The following is a 15,361-nucleotide window of genomic DNA, read 5'->3' as shown; positions in this document are numbered from 1 at the left end:
AAAACAGAGAGACACTGAAAGGGAAATTACACAGACAATGTCGAGTGTGAAAATTGTTGCGCAAAAATGACTGTAAGAAAAGTGTAAGTCTATAAATAAATATGCTAATGCGGGGAGGCCGTGCACAGGCAGGCGCGCGCGCGCGCGGCCCCACGTCACAAACAAAAGCGCGCGCGTGCGCTCGTAGAGATGACCGCTATAGGGGGAATAATGCCGAGATGAAAGTACATGTGCAGCTGTCTGAAAATTAAAGCTCTTTCGACTTCCTATTGACAAAGCTGAGCCCCTAAAAAAGCTCCCCAGTGGTTAGAGATCATTTGGAGCCCTGTGACAGGAAAAAGGATAATTACCTCTCTGAGAGAGGCAGGCGGACTGACGCGCCCTTCAGACGCGCTGCTGAATGCAGGAGCTTGATAGAAGGCAGGGAGAATAATTCTGTGCTTTGCTTTTTCTTTTATTCCGCGGAACATGTTTTGTTGGCTGGAAGACAAGGCGGCGAGCGGCGCTGAGTGCATTAAACCCTGGGTGTTCGCAAATATAAGGTTCCTCCGTCCATCATCTTGTACCCAGAGAAGAACTCTGAAATGCATTAAAATGTCTCCGCCATTCTGCCGGCAGACAGCAGAGGCACTGAGATACTGCATTAGGCTTCTGTTTCCCAGCGGGAGACAGATTAAACATTTCCTCACAATGCTAAAGGATATTCAGGACTCTTCTCAGAAGAAAGAGCTCAGCCTGTAATTTCTCTCTCTCTCTCTTTCCCTGTGAAGAAAATTCATTCTGCGTCATTTCACAAATGATACATGTAAATGCCGAGTAATTCATATTCATAACCTGCGACTCCATTTTAATAGTTCTGCGGTGAAATTTGCTTTTTACAGGGGCAAAAGTGGAAAGGGAGACGGCACCGGTATTCAAATATTTACTCTTCCAATACAGACATGTACACAGACTGAGACTGAGATCTGCTCAGCCCTCATATTTCAACAAATAAAGCGGTCAGGGAACTTACACCCTTAATACAATGACCATTTTTTGATGCATTGGGTTTTATTTATATAACAACATTTTTACTATATGAAACTATGGTTAGATTAGCACAACTATTGACTTGTGGTTAGAATGGTCGACTATGACAACCTCAAATTAACCATAGATTTGCAACGCCAACCATACAGTTTTGCAATGGTATTTAGTAGTTTAAATGGAGTCTGCACTACATAAAACATTGCTATGTAAATTTTACTATATCATGGTTTCTGCAGGTTTCATCGAGTCAATTGTAAGTTTTTTAAGACCATTATGAATGAAATTTTAGACGTATACAGGGCTAAACACTAATGATTGTTTCTAAAGCAAATGTATTTAATTTTTTAGCGTCTGTTCTCAAACCTTAAGTTTCATGCCTATTTATAAGTATTATGTCTACTCCCCCTTATTTCTGTAAAGAGTTTTAAAATCAATGGGATATAACGTAAAGAGATGCGTTGCTCTGTTTTTATCTTGAGGAACTGTGCAATTGTTTTTAGTTTTCTTTCCATGGGAATTATAGGAGATTTAATTAGGAGAAATTGCTGTTAAATATGTCTAACAGCTAAGGAGAATTATATCTCTTTTCAATAAAAAACTTAATTATAAAAAATGTTTTATCAAGATGGATTGTTGGTGATTGGATGGATGTCGGCAGATTGGGTATAGCTTTACTTGTACAGCGGAAAATTAAGACCTGTTTAAAATTATTTAAGACCTACAACATAACATTTCAGTTTTACTTTTTAAGGCCTAAAATTTAGTTTTTTTAAAAATATAATATATTTTAAGACTTTTTAAGACCCAGTAGATACCCTATATATATATATATATATATACAATCTATCTATCTATCTATCTATCTATCTATCTATCTATCTATCTATCTATCTATCTATCTATCTATCTATCTATCTATCTATCTATCTATCTATCTATCTATCTATCTATCTATCTATCTATATATATAAATATATATATATATATATATATATATATATATATATATATATAAACATGGTTAATTTTTGTAAGGTCAGATTTCCATCGCCACCTGGACGGCTTCCATGCAAATCACACAATGGCGTCCTCAGGTATCTGCTTACTTCTGGCCCTCTTTTTCTCTCCCTTTATCCCTAAACTGCTCCCACATGTACAAGGTCTGACCCTCTGTGTGGGGGTCCACACACACACACACACACACACACATCTGGAGAAATCTAGACCACTGGGAGCTCAACCATTCAGACAGGATTTCTGATTCCCGGCAGGATGAGGTTAACATGTTTTAACTCTTTCTTCTCTCGGATAAAACCGCACTCCAGCTATGATTACCTGCAGCAGTAATGGCTGACCAGTTGTCATGTCACCACAATAATGGCCGCGATAGTCCCACAGTGTGTTGTTATCTGAAACATTTGAACATCTCCTTCAGAAAGAAACAAACAGAACGATGCCACTGTCCTTCAGTCGCTCAACAAAAACAACAATTAGCGTTTAAACTCAAGTAATAACTTCATTTGCATCGCATCTGACAGCTTAATAAAGAGCCTGATAAGCATAACAAAAGAAGCGCATAAAAACACCTGCAAATGTGAAATCTATGAATAAATAAACAGAGCAACAATCTAAATGTTGATTTCCCGGCATTTCAGAAGGGTTCCAGTGCACTGAAAACACAGCATAGTTCTGTAGTTATAGCATGTTGTTAATAGTAAACACATGCTGATTGTGTAGGCATTCAGTCCCGGTCAGTGTGATTTGACCAATGTTCCTGGATTAACATCTATGTTGATCCTGGAACCAGCCAATCAGAATTAAGGGATACGTTTACGCCCACATAGCAAAATTTATCTGGCCCACACAATCAGCATTTGCTTGGCCCACATGCTGCAGTGAATTACGGTACATGATCGGACCAAGTCTGGCCTATGGGGAAGAGCCAAACATGGACCATGTCTGGGTCAAGTTTTAGCCAGGTTATTAACCTGATGGCCTGAAATGGGCCATTGTCTGGAAGCCAAATTCCAGTAGCAGCATCCAGGAGAGAATAGATTAATAATTCAAACAATTAAATCTTGATTGTTTACTGGATTAAAACGCAGGCATTAGAAAATGCAAACAGGTAGATGGAAATAATTTTGTGAATTAAAATGTGTCAAAAAATAATTAAAAGGATTTTAAATGTGGGTCAAGTTAGGCCAAACTTATGTGGTCCACATATTTTTTATATCTGGGCTAAATACTACACTTGACATCTGGCCGATGTCTTGTGTGCTGTCTTAAAGATGGTGCCAGCTCTGCCAAACCTGGGCCATGTTTGACCCACATGCTCTAAATCAGAGCCGGATGAATGCCTCCTGTGCCAGCTTTATGCCAAAGCTTGGCCAAAATTCTTGGCTACCTGGGCAGTTTATGCTAACTTTATGATTATGTGCTTTTCTTATTGTTATCCATCTATTTTTCCCTCTTATTTTGGGAATAATTATAGCTATGGTTGGGTTTAGGGGTAGGGATTAGGTATATGGATTAAATTTTCAAACAAAAATTAACTTCTATGATCAACATAGATGTTAATCCAGAATAACATCTAGGTAAAATCACACCCACCTTCAGTCCCTGCTGCAGAAAATCTACATGTGTTTATATAGATTTAGGCACTGCCCTATTGTGAATAATTAACATGATTATTATTAATAAACCAATGCATTTAATAGGGATGAAAGAGTAACTAAAATAAATGCAATTATGTAAATCAGAGAGTACATTGAGTAAAAGATACAAACATTGTAGGGTTTAATTGAACTCATTGCTGGGTAAATTACTTCCAAATTGTAGACTTTTACTGATTACAATTGACATGCTGAGCATTGTACTCTGGGATATGATGTAGATGATTAGATTTAGGTGATGAATTCTGACTACTTTTGGTTTACATGGTTTAAAAGCAGATTGATTTGAATGTGATTATTGCTATAAAAAGTATAAATAAATTACATTATTCCTTACGAGCATTAGAGTATATTCATTACAGGGTAATCCCAAATTGAGAGGCAAGAATTGAAAATGTATTTATTTAAAGGACATATACATTGCCAGTCTATATCAAAAATATTCCAAATTAAACAAACATTTATGACACTATAATGTTATTAAAAAGGGTATTTTACCAGTAGAAAAAAAATTAACTACACAGATTAAAAAAATCTCTCTCTCTCTCTCTCTCTCTCTCTCTCTCTCTCTCTATATATATATATATATATATATATATATATATATATATATATATACATCATATAGTCAGAATTATTAGCCCCCCTGTTTATTTTTTCCCCAAGTTCTGTTTAACAGAGAGATTTTTTCAACACATTTCTAAACATAATAGCTTTAATAACTCATTTCTAATAACTCATTTATTTTATTTTTGCCATGATGACAGTAAATAATATTTCACTAGATATTCTTCAAGACAATTCTGTACAGATTAAAGTGAAATTTAAAGGCTTAACTAGCTTAATTAGGGTAACTAGGCAGGTTAGGGTAATTAGTCAAGTTATTGTATAATGATGGTTTGTTCTGTAGACTATCTAAAAATATATAGCTTAAAGAGGCTAATAATATTGTCCTTAAATGGCTTTAAAAAATGTAAACCTGCTTTTATTCTAGCCGAAATAAAACAAATAAGATTTTCTCCAGAAGAAAAAATATTATCAGACATACTGTGAACATTTTCTTGCCCTGTTAAACATCATTTGGGAAATATTTAAAAACGAAAAAAATATTCAAAAGGGGGCTAATATATATACTGATGATTATGATTGATGATGATTATTATTATTAAGTAGGATATTGGTTGTTTATTTATTTATTTATTGAAATGTCTACTTTTACAATTTGACATGCAAACCACTGCAGAAATGTTCTAACCAGCAGGCCCATGTCATATACAGTACAGATACTTAATAAATAACCCACTTTAAATTAAAAAAGAACTAACATGTGCAGTATTTTTTGTTTTCACAAGCTTTGGAGACGTAACATAAACTATGCTTTTAAATAATAGGTCATCTATAGCTTTTGTCATGAGGCTGTGTTCCAAATGACAGCAATGTTTTCAAAGTGCACTGCGAAGGGAGCACAATTGTGAACATGAAGATCGCTAAAACTGAGCTGTACAAATAGTTTGAAAGCAAATGACACCTAAGAGAGATGACCTTACTGCTTTTTTAGTTTTAATCATTCTAAGTTTAAATGTTAGAGTGTTCTAAATGAATAGGGCATAGGGGGGATAAGTGGGAATAGAACACAGCCAGGAACTATGTTTCTAACTACAACTCCAGAGGTGTAGTTGCAAGTGCTCAAGTTTGCGATGCAGTTTGCGAATGTTCGTTGGAACGATGGATTTGGGAAACGTCAAATCAATACTATGTTTGTAACGACAAAACTTGCGACCTTAGTTGGCTAACGATGGTTTTGGGAAACGCACCCCTGTGCTGGATTCGGTTAAAACTCCTCCAACCGACAAAGCTGTAGAATGTGCGCAACAACCTACAAGTATTTTTATTTGTTAAAATTGATAAACTACATGCGTTTCTAGCAACAAATGTATGTTGTAGTGAAATCTACAAGGATGTAATCAACGGGAAATGCTAACAATTTAGCAACAAATTCATATTTATCCGTCGAATCGCTGTAAACACCCACAATATTCACCAGCGCTGCAGTGTCTCTCTATGTGCCCGATTTCCCTGCGTTCTACATCTCAAATGACCAACTCACAAAAGATATTACACATGCTTATAACCTGAATATATACGAAAGACACTTGTCAGATTTTATTTTAGAGAGCAGGCGTGAGGTTCAGCTGTGTGCTCTTCATTTTTTGTCAGATTCAAGCAGCTAACGCTGTTAACTGCTGGTCTGGCTGACTGTTTACACAGCGCAAAAGCGCATGCTTGTAGGGGTGTGACTTGGAGCCAATCCGCAAATCACAGCACATTATGTTAGCTAACCAATCAGAGCCTCGTGAGGGCAGCCTTTCAGAGAAACTAGGGAATATGACAGTATAAATAATCAAAGTAAGATATATGAAAAAAGTGTGATCTTCAACAAGTGAAGCATGAGCACACATTGCTTTACATCTTATAAACCCAACCAAGCCTTAAAAATACACTGTGGACCACTCCTTTAAATACAACAGTGGGGTGAATACAACCTAAAAAAAGATTAATATGCTATAACGCAAATTTCAGAAGAGCTAATACTCATATATACCATCCTTTGGACGGTAATGATGTAAAAAAAAATAAAAATAAAAATAAAATGTAAAATGTAAATGTGTAAGTAAAAAAAATCAATAGGTGTGTTTTAGCTGATGTGTGTTTTAAAGATCACAGTGCTGTCAGTGTGCTGGTAAAACCCCTCAGACCCCTGGAGCCCAAGTGAGGGGTTCGAGATCTGCCGGTCCGGATGTGTGTGTGTGTGTGTGTGTGTGTGTCAGCTGCTGTTATAAATGTAGAGTCAGTGTGAGGGATGAGTGGAGCTGTCTGTGTGGAGTGATGCGGGCAGGGCGGCCCGGCTGCTGACTCCACTCTAATGACAGAGAGGGTAATGACAGAGCCCCAAACAGCAGGAAGAGGAAGATCAATCTACAGCCTGAGATAGAGAGATGGAAGCGAGGGGAGGGAAAAAAGAAGAAGAAGAGAAAAAAAAACAGGCCAGCCAGATTTCTATTACACCGGCTCTCCGTGTGTTATAGCTTTCTGGTGATGGCGTCAGCCTCCTCCTCCGCCTCGCTGTGGCAGTCGGCCCACGCCACACATTAAAAACACAGCGGATCAATAACTATTAACACTCCTCCTCGGCAGAGTCGCATCATTCCTGCTTCGCTCTCCATTTCGCTCGGTCCACGACACCGGGCCGGGTCGCAGGCTTGATGGGAGCAGGCCTGGGGTCAGTGGGAATTGAGAAACGTGGGGAAGGACAGAATGACGAGGGGGTGAAATGAAACGAGACGGGAGTTGCTAACCAGCTTGCCTGAGCAAAACAACACACATTCCTCTTTCTCAGGATGCTGTTGTTTTTTTTACCTCGCACTAGCGGTCATGCAAAACACACAACAGAAGCAGGCCTTATCAAAACTCTGAGTGCAAAACATCTGAGAGTGCATTGAAAATCGGGGAATTTCCACAATATTCATGTTTTACATGAATTTTTTTGATGATTTGCAAAGAAAAAAACAAGGATTTATGTACAAAATCATGTCGAATGGAAGCAGTTTTACTACCTGTCTCAGGACTAAAATAATTATGTTTCTATTAACAGACTGAAGACTCATCTAATTGTAACATAGGTAGACTCATGTAACAGCTCCATCCACCGGCCACTTTATTAGGTACACCTTACTAGTACCAGATTGGACCCCTTTTGCCTTCAGAACAGCCTTAATATTTCAGAGCATAGATTTAACAAGGTACTGGAAATATTCCTCAGAGATTTTGCTCCATATTGACATGATAGCATCAAGCAGTTGCTGCAGATTTATCAGCTGCACATCCAAGATGTGAATCTCCCTTTCCACCACATCCCAAAGATGCTCTATTAGATTGAGATCTGGTGACTGTGGAGGCCATTTGAGTACAGTGAACTCATTGTCATGTTTATGAAAGCAGTCTGAGATGAATTGTGCTTTATGACCGTTGATACAAAGCAGGATGGATCCATGCTTTCATGTTGTTGACACCAAATTCTGACCCGACCATCTGAATGTGTCAGCAGAAATCGAAATTGCCAGAAAATTAACAGTTTTTTACAAATTTCTAGAAATTTGCATCAACAAGCAGTTGGACAGTTGTACCTAATAAAGTGGCGGTGAGTGTAATTGGCTGGTATTATTCTATGTACAAATATATTTGCTATAGCAAAATCAATAAAGAAACGTATCCAAATAAAACAGATGTTTACGGGTTAAATCCGGTTAAAGTAGCCTTTTTTCAGGAGAGGAAATGGCCAAACAAAAACAACAACAACATTGTGATTAAAAAAAGGGTTTCTGAGCATAAGATAAACAGACTGAAAAAAGTGGAAAAACACAAAATTAGATGCAATTTGGGTAAATTTCTTTTTAATTGTCCTTTGGGACACGTTTTTGATCTAGAGATACAACATTTCACTACATAATAAAGCCTCAGTAAGACTCAGCAACAGGAAAACCAAAATTATTACCAGCACAAGCAGTTGATTATTTCCAGTAGCAATAATATCACATCCTAAAATCTCGCTTGTTCAGGAATAAAACTATGCCGAAAAGAAGACTTTTAACCTAATGGTTACACAGGAATAGTGGCATTTATGCCTAAATATATCACAAAGTCGATTTTTATCACTTCATTTAAAAAAAGTTACTGCTAACTGTTAAGAAAAAACATGTCCAAAGCACCAATGCAAATTTCTGTCTTATTCACTAGATTATATATAAATAGTTAAGCATTATATATTTTTAAGAGCTTATATTTAAACTTTTTAGTTCATTCTTAAGAGACAGCTCGCCCAAAATGAAATTGTTATCATTTACTTATCCTTCACTTGTTCTAAATTAGTTTGAGTTTCTTTCTTCTGTTGAACCCGAAAGAAGATATTTTTAAGAATGTTAGAAACCTGTAACCATTGACTTTTACAGTAAAAAAATAAATACTACAGATATCAATTTTTAAATGTTTTTAACATTCTTCAAAATATCTTCTTTAGTTTCCACACGACAGTGTCTTTCAAATGATCTAATAACACTCCAAAATCTATTACATATGCCAGGCCAGAATTTGGTGCTGTCACCATGTTAGTAACCAGGACCTGCAAGACAGTGGTGACGTGCTGTTAGCGTCTCAGGGATTGTCTCTGTGTGTAATATGCCGTGTGTGTAAGATGTGTCTCTGCTGTAATGTGAAGTAAATCCAAACTTTGCTGATGAAGCAAAGGAGTGTCAAACTTACTTACTAATGTTAATTAATGTAGAGTTATTGTACACTGAATCTTACATTTATTAAATATATTTATGTATGTATTTTCGCACATTAAAAAATAAATTCAACCTCACGTTGAGTCAATCGTGTTGACATACTGCCACCAAATTTTGATTGAAATTATTTTGTTTTAAAACAATGTTTCTCAAAGAAAGATGGGAAGACATTAGGATATTTCACCTTCAATAGTGCAGAACATCATTAAAAGATTCAAACAATCTGGAAGAATTTGAGTGGGTAAAGGACAAAAGCGCAAGCCTAATCTGAACTACCCTGGTCTGCGATCCCCGCAGTCAGCGCTGCATCGAGAATCCTCATTGATCTATAAGCACAAGGGCTCAGGACTACTTTGGCAAATCTGTCAAGTACCACATCCACAAATGCCAGTTAAACCTATACTATGCCAAAAGGAAGCCCTATGTTAACAGTGTCCAGAAGGGCTATTGACTTCACTGGGCTCGGAGGCATCTGGGATGGAACATCACACAGTAGAAACATGTAGTGCGGTCAGATGAATCAGTATTTCAGGTATTATTTTGGGAGAATTAAATGTAGTGTGATCCAGACCATTAAAGAAAAGGATCATCCAGTTTCCAGCAACAAGTCTAAAAGCAAGGGTCTGTCATGGTATGGGGTTGTGTCAGTGCCCTTGGCAAAGGTAACTTGCACTTCTGTGATGCACCATCAATGCTGAATAGTACACAGGGACTTTGGAGCACAATATGCTGCCTTCTGTTCCAGGGATGTCCATGCATATTTCAACCACATTCTACAAACTCCTGGCTGTGAAGGAAGAGGATACAGGTACTCAGGGCTGGAGTGGGATGCCTTTTCAGCCCTGGAGTTTCAAGCTTTAGACCGGCCCACCTCTGATGGCCCACCAACTATTATAATAATGTAATTTCCAATTCAGTTTCTAATGACACTATCACGTCTTTTTCAGGAAAACAGCTGCTTCAGAACTTCAAATGTTTAACAGCCCTAACAGTGTTATATGTCTTAACAATAAAAATGAAAAATAATATTAATTAATTGGTTCGAACTCGGGTCAGCAGCGTCGTAACGCAACATGCTGACCACTGGACCACAACGGCACTGTTAAGACTTTTAACCATAGTATTAACGTACTGTATTAATGTAGTGAATCCTCTGATTTTCATTGAGCAGGTGTTATATTCATTAATATTCATTATTCGAATTCTTATTTTCACTAAGGTGCCGCTGTTTAAGGTGGAATGATAGTTACATCATCATTAACCTGCAGGCTGCATTTTGCTTACGGGGCTGCGAGAAAATTAATAAATAGAGCAGAGCTGCAGCAAAATAATGAATAAAAAGTGACGCCTGTTTCACACCGCAAGCGTCAGCGGCGCGTGAGCAGAGCGTGTGTTTTCGGCGTCCATGTTAACGCCTGTTTCACACCGCAAGCGTCAGCGGCGCGTGAGCAGAGCGTGAGCAGCGTGTGTGTTTTCGGCGTCCATGTTAACAGATTAGAGCTTTCATACCACACGCAGCAGCATCGCGTCAGAGCGAGGCGTGAGCTTCGCCGAAGCAGCAGTGCAGCGATAGTTTCGGCGCTGGGTGTATTTTTGACGCGCTGCTCACGCTCAATTAAAGTGACAGTGCATTGATAATGACCAAAACATATTGAATGACAGTTAAAAGTAGCAAATTTACCCAATAAATGCGTTAATAATGTCAAATGGTTTATATAGTCATCCAAATTAACTTAAAACTATTAAAAACGGCAAGAAACATTTATTTAGGCCCGAACTACAAAACCAAATGTAAAACAATTTTAGTATCAGTTTTGCTTAAGTTGCACACTAGTGTTGTAAGAGAGGGGAAATAGAATATTTACGGGATTTGTAGTCCATAGCGAAGTGTATTGTGGGTAGTGTAGCTCGACACGCATGCTGGATTATGTGAGCTCGCTGTGTTCTGTGCAGCTGAGCAGAGGAAGAAAGTTTTAATCGGCTTTGTTTTATGTTCACTCGAGTTATTCCTACCGGGAGCTGTTTGCACTGTGAATCTGACAACACGAAAATAAGTAAAAGAATGGCATGCATTGGTTACTTTTGTCCGTCTCATCCTCTGCACGAGCATGAATTAACGAGCTGTTATTCTGCCGCTGGACATCACTGAAGCGGAGAAAGAAACACTAGTTTGATCATGTATAAATATCATTATAACTATATTGTATAAATATGATTATAACTAGGTCTCCAGCATCACAGGCGACTGTCTTCTGACTGTAGACACTTCTCATATAAGTTAGCTTGAGACGCATACAGTACTATTTGATCTATAAATTTTGTAAAATAAACATTTGCAGGTTAAAGAAACAGCATAGGAGGGGCCTTGGTGCAGATGAAAAGTTTAAAAATTGTATTTGTATATAGAGACATGGGTAACTAGATAGAATAGACAGAGATAGGCTGACGAAGAGCTCCGCGCTGCAGACGCAGCTGGTGTGAAAAGGCAAGCTACTGCTCGACATACGCGCTGCGCACACTCTGCTCACGCTCTGCTCACGCGCCGCTGACGCTTGCGGTGTGAAACAGGCGTGAGGCTATGGTCAAATAAATAAATAAATAAATAAATGAAAAAAGTGAAAGTGCAAGCAGCTAGGGACACCGGCCCTCACGGCCAAAAAAACAGACCGGCCCACTGAGAATTCTCCCGGTCCTCCCGATTAGCCAATCCAGGCCTCCAGGTACTGGTCTGCAACGTGTCTCCAATAGGGAACGTATGGTGCATTTTGAAGCACAAAATGCAACAACAAAGTCGCAAACTCCAAACTGTTGCCAACACAAAGACTTGTTTGCAGGAAGAATGGGACAAAATTACACTCGAAAGACTTCATCACTTGGTGTCTTCAGTCGTCAGAGTGTCTCCAAACTGAATCGACACAAATTACACAGTAAAAATGCTGTGTTCCACACATTCCCTAATCAATTAAATTAAGTTGCTATTACAAAATTGAACATAAAAGATTTAAATTGTCCAAAAAACAACTCAAGAATTGTGTTGATTCTGCTCATTCTACATAAGTAGTTTCAACAAGCAGCAAAAACCTTTTTTTTAGTGGACCATGTGACTTATTTGGCGCTTTGAACAACACCAAATCACTCTAGAAATATAAAACCACACTTTCCCATCTCCGACCAGTCATTACACCAGTCTGCGTGTAATTTGTCTCTTTCATTAGTCTGTACAGTCTGTATTGAAGACCTCCTTATCTCAGGTCTCCTAATGGCCGCGGATCAGCCAAACACAGGCTTCAGTGTGCTCCCTCAAACCTGCAGGATCATAACAGTTTATCCTGCCTGAGCTGGGGCTTTGACTGCTCTGAATGGTGGGTAATGGGATGGAGGGGAGTCCCAGCGTGATACCAGGACATGAGCTGAATGCCTCGATACCTGTCAGGTGTACGGTGACATCGCAACATTGTTTGCGGAGCTTCAGATTGATTTCAGGATAGCCTGGCCAGAGCAGAGGGGGCTGCTGGGTATTGTGTGATCGCCGAATAAAGCCATCGGTTTCATCTGTGGTTGTCATGACAACCCGGACTAGGGGAGAACAGACGAAAATAAAACCAAAGATGACACACAGAACCAAGCCGAAAGATGATTTGTGATTGCTTTTTGTTGCATTCGCTGTTTGTAGAACTTGATTCAATGAAAGAAATATGCTAATGAAGACAATTCATAAAGCGCAGTTGTAGAAAACCAGCACAGACTACTGATCGCTGTCATGCTTTACCACAACTGAAACATTAACAAAACAACTGCGCCTCAAAAATTGTGAGGGAATTACAAAGGTAAGTGACACTAAATTAAACGTGAAATTTTCGAAGTTGAAAGAATGAAATCAAACCTTAATCCTATCCATTAGTAAGGACATTGAGTCAGTGCTGGGGAGATTACTTTTGACTCCTTTAAATTGCATCTTCAAAATTGCAGTAACATAATCTAGATCGGCGATGGACAGTGGCTAGCACTGTCACTTCATAGCAAGAAGGTCACTGATTCGAGTCCCGGCTGGGCCAGTTGGCATTTCTGTGTGGAGTTTGCATGTTCTCTCCATGTTGGCGTGGGTTTGCTCCGGTTTCCCCAACAGTTTTTAAATGAACTAAATTAGCCATAGTGTATGGGTGTTTCCCAGTGCTGGGTTTCAGCTGAAACAACATTCGCTGAATAAAACATATGCTGGATAGGTTGGCAGTTCATTCTGTTGTGGCGGCCCCTAATGAATAAAGGGACTAAGCCGAAGGAAAATGAATAAATGAATTTAAGTGGATTGAACATAAATGAATTAAGTTACACCCAAAATACTCAAGAATTGTAGTGATTCAGTTCATTTTAACTAAGTACTTTGAACAAGTAGCACAAACAGATTTTTGTTGAGTGTGACACATTTCCTAATCTATAAGCTAAATATATATATAACAATGTTTTTATTAGAATATATTTTTAGATTGTCTACAGAACGAACCCCTGTTGTCCAATGACTTGCCTAATTAACTTGCCTAGTTGATCTAATTAACCTAGTTAAGTCTTTAAATTGCACTTTAAGATAAATTCCAGTATCTTGCAAAGATTTTTCACACTAAATTTAAAATGATACGAAACAACGATATGAATTTTGAGGGGGAAAACTTTGTTTTATGTTCAATCTACTTAAATTTGCAAAATTAATAAAGTTGATTTAATTGATTTGTGTTGAGACAACATGAAGAAATCAACCCAGGCTCATTCTGAATACCTACTTATATACAGTAGTCCTCCGTTAATCGAGGGAGTAAGGTTCTAGAAATATCCTGCAATAGACTAAATCCGTGTAGCAGTCACCTTTACTTTTGCGAGGTTGCGAAAGGTGAACCATGTTATATATCGAGGGACCACTGTATACATTTCTGGAGAGAACCAAATACGTCCCAGAAGATAAGTTTTTTGCAGTTTTTATGAATCCACCAGAGGGCACTGTGTACATTTTTCAAGATCTTAAATTTTTCTCACGGGTGCCATTCACACCTTTTCTTCTTGCGTAAATCCACCAGAGGCCGCTGTTGACTGACTGCCTGATCAACCGACAGAGAAACCTCAGCTAGTGGCGCGAAAAGGAAGAGCGTCACACCTCATACCTTTTAAAGATTAAACGCAGTCATACCTACTTCTGGCTACAAAATTCGCAATCTCCAGAAATGTATACAGGGCTACGTTTTCAGAATGAGCCTATGTTGGCGAATTGTGTGAAACCCAGCATTTTCTACAGTGTACCTTGAAAAAGATGATGTACTGCCATCATAGCAAAGACAAAAGAAAAGTTATTAAAATATTGTTATTAAGACTACTTTAAAATGTGTTGAAGTAATCTTCGCTCAGCACTTGGGGAATATTTGAAATAAATAACTAACACTTTCCAAAAGGGTTTGACTTTAAAGATATTTTGACTATAAAATTAGCTAGATATTTTAGTGGGAAGGTAAAGCATAAATAAATCAAATAAATCTACACAAATACATTGACTTGACGTTGAGAATCAAAATAAGGAATTTGACGTGGATTAAATGACTCGAATTAATAAGCGGATAAACGGATTCCGACAGAAATCTTTTAACTAATCTACAAAGGGAAGCAAATCTTGGCAGAGAAGTGTCAGAATCAGAAGCTGAGCGTGTGGAGAGCCGGCTCCATTAAACAGGCTCCATTAAGGGCCGTGTCCGTGTGTGTCTCTGGATGTGAGAAGTGTGCTACTGATATTCAGATGCTAATGGCTTCAGCACAATTATCTCAGCATTTGAGCAAATGGACTCGGCCATGCGTGTGCGTGTGTGTGTGATCGTCTCAGAGAATGTGCTCTCCTCGACGTACGGCTTCCATGAATATGTAACTACATCAGCTTTCTGTCTTTGTCACCCAGGGTCATTATTGGAAGCAAAAGCTCTAAAATGAGACTTTTATATTGGGGGCAGCCAAAGAACAAGGCAGGCCTCACTTTACAAAACATGATACAGAGATGGATCAACCGTTTCTGGTGTTAACCGTTCTTTTTGTGAATCACGTAGATGTAAAAAGCAGCAACCAAACATTTAGTAAATGTCAGGGCTGTTGGTATTTTGGATTCTGGATTAAAACTGCATTACCTGAGGAATTGATAATGTAAAAAATACCAAATAAATTACAAATTGATATTAATCAAAATAAATATAACTTTAGAAGAGGTTTAGGAAATCTCACATCTCAATTTAAGTCATGTCATATGACATATCTGATAACGATGTATATCCATATTTAATACAATTTCCAGCC

The 15,361-nt window shown here is 38.2% G+C and overlaps 1 long non-coding RNA gene across 2 annotated transcripts in view; it reads right to left on the bottom strand.

The window, feature by feature from the left end:
• LOC141376047 (uncharacterized) overlaps positions 1–15,361 on the bottom strand; it is a 67,282-nt gene that overhangs the window by 13,474 nt on the left and 38,447 nt on the right. The window contains exon 3 of one of the 2 annotated variants that reach the window (XR_015499119.1): positions 2,365–2,438. The exons of the other annotated variant lie outside the window; for it this stretch is intronic. This is a non-coding gene — a long non-coding RNA (uncharacterized LOC141376047). The remainder of the gene's footprint in view (positions 1–2,364; positions 2,439–15,361) is intronic. 2 annotated transcript variants of the gene reach the window in all.

This window comes from Danio rerio, chromosome 9 (genome assembly GCF_052040795.2).
Source record: "Danio rerio strain M-AB ecotype USA chromosome 9, GRCz13ab, whole genome shotgun sequence".
Classification (NCBI taxonomy): domain Eukaryota; kingdom Metazoa; phylum Chordata; class Actinopteri; order Cypriniformes; family Danionidae; genus Danio; species Danio rerio.
The sequence above is the reverse complement of the archived record's forward strand: the minus strand, read 5'-3'. Positions and strand labels throughout refer to the sequence as shown.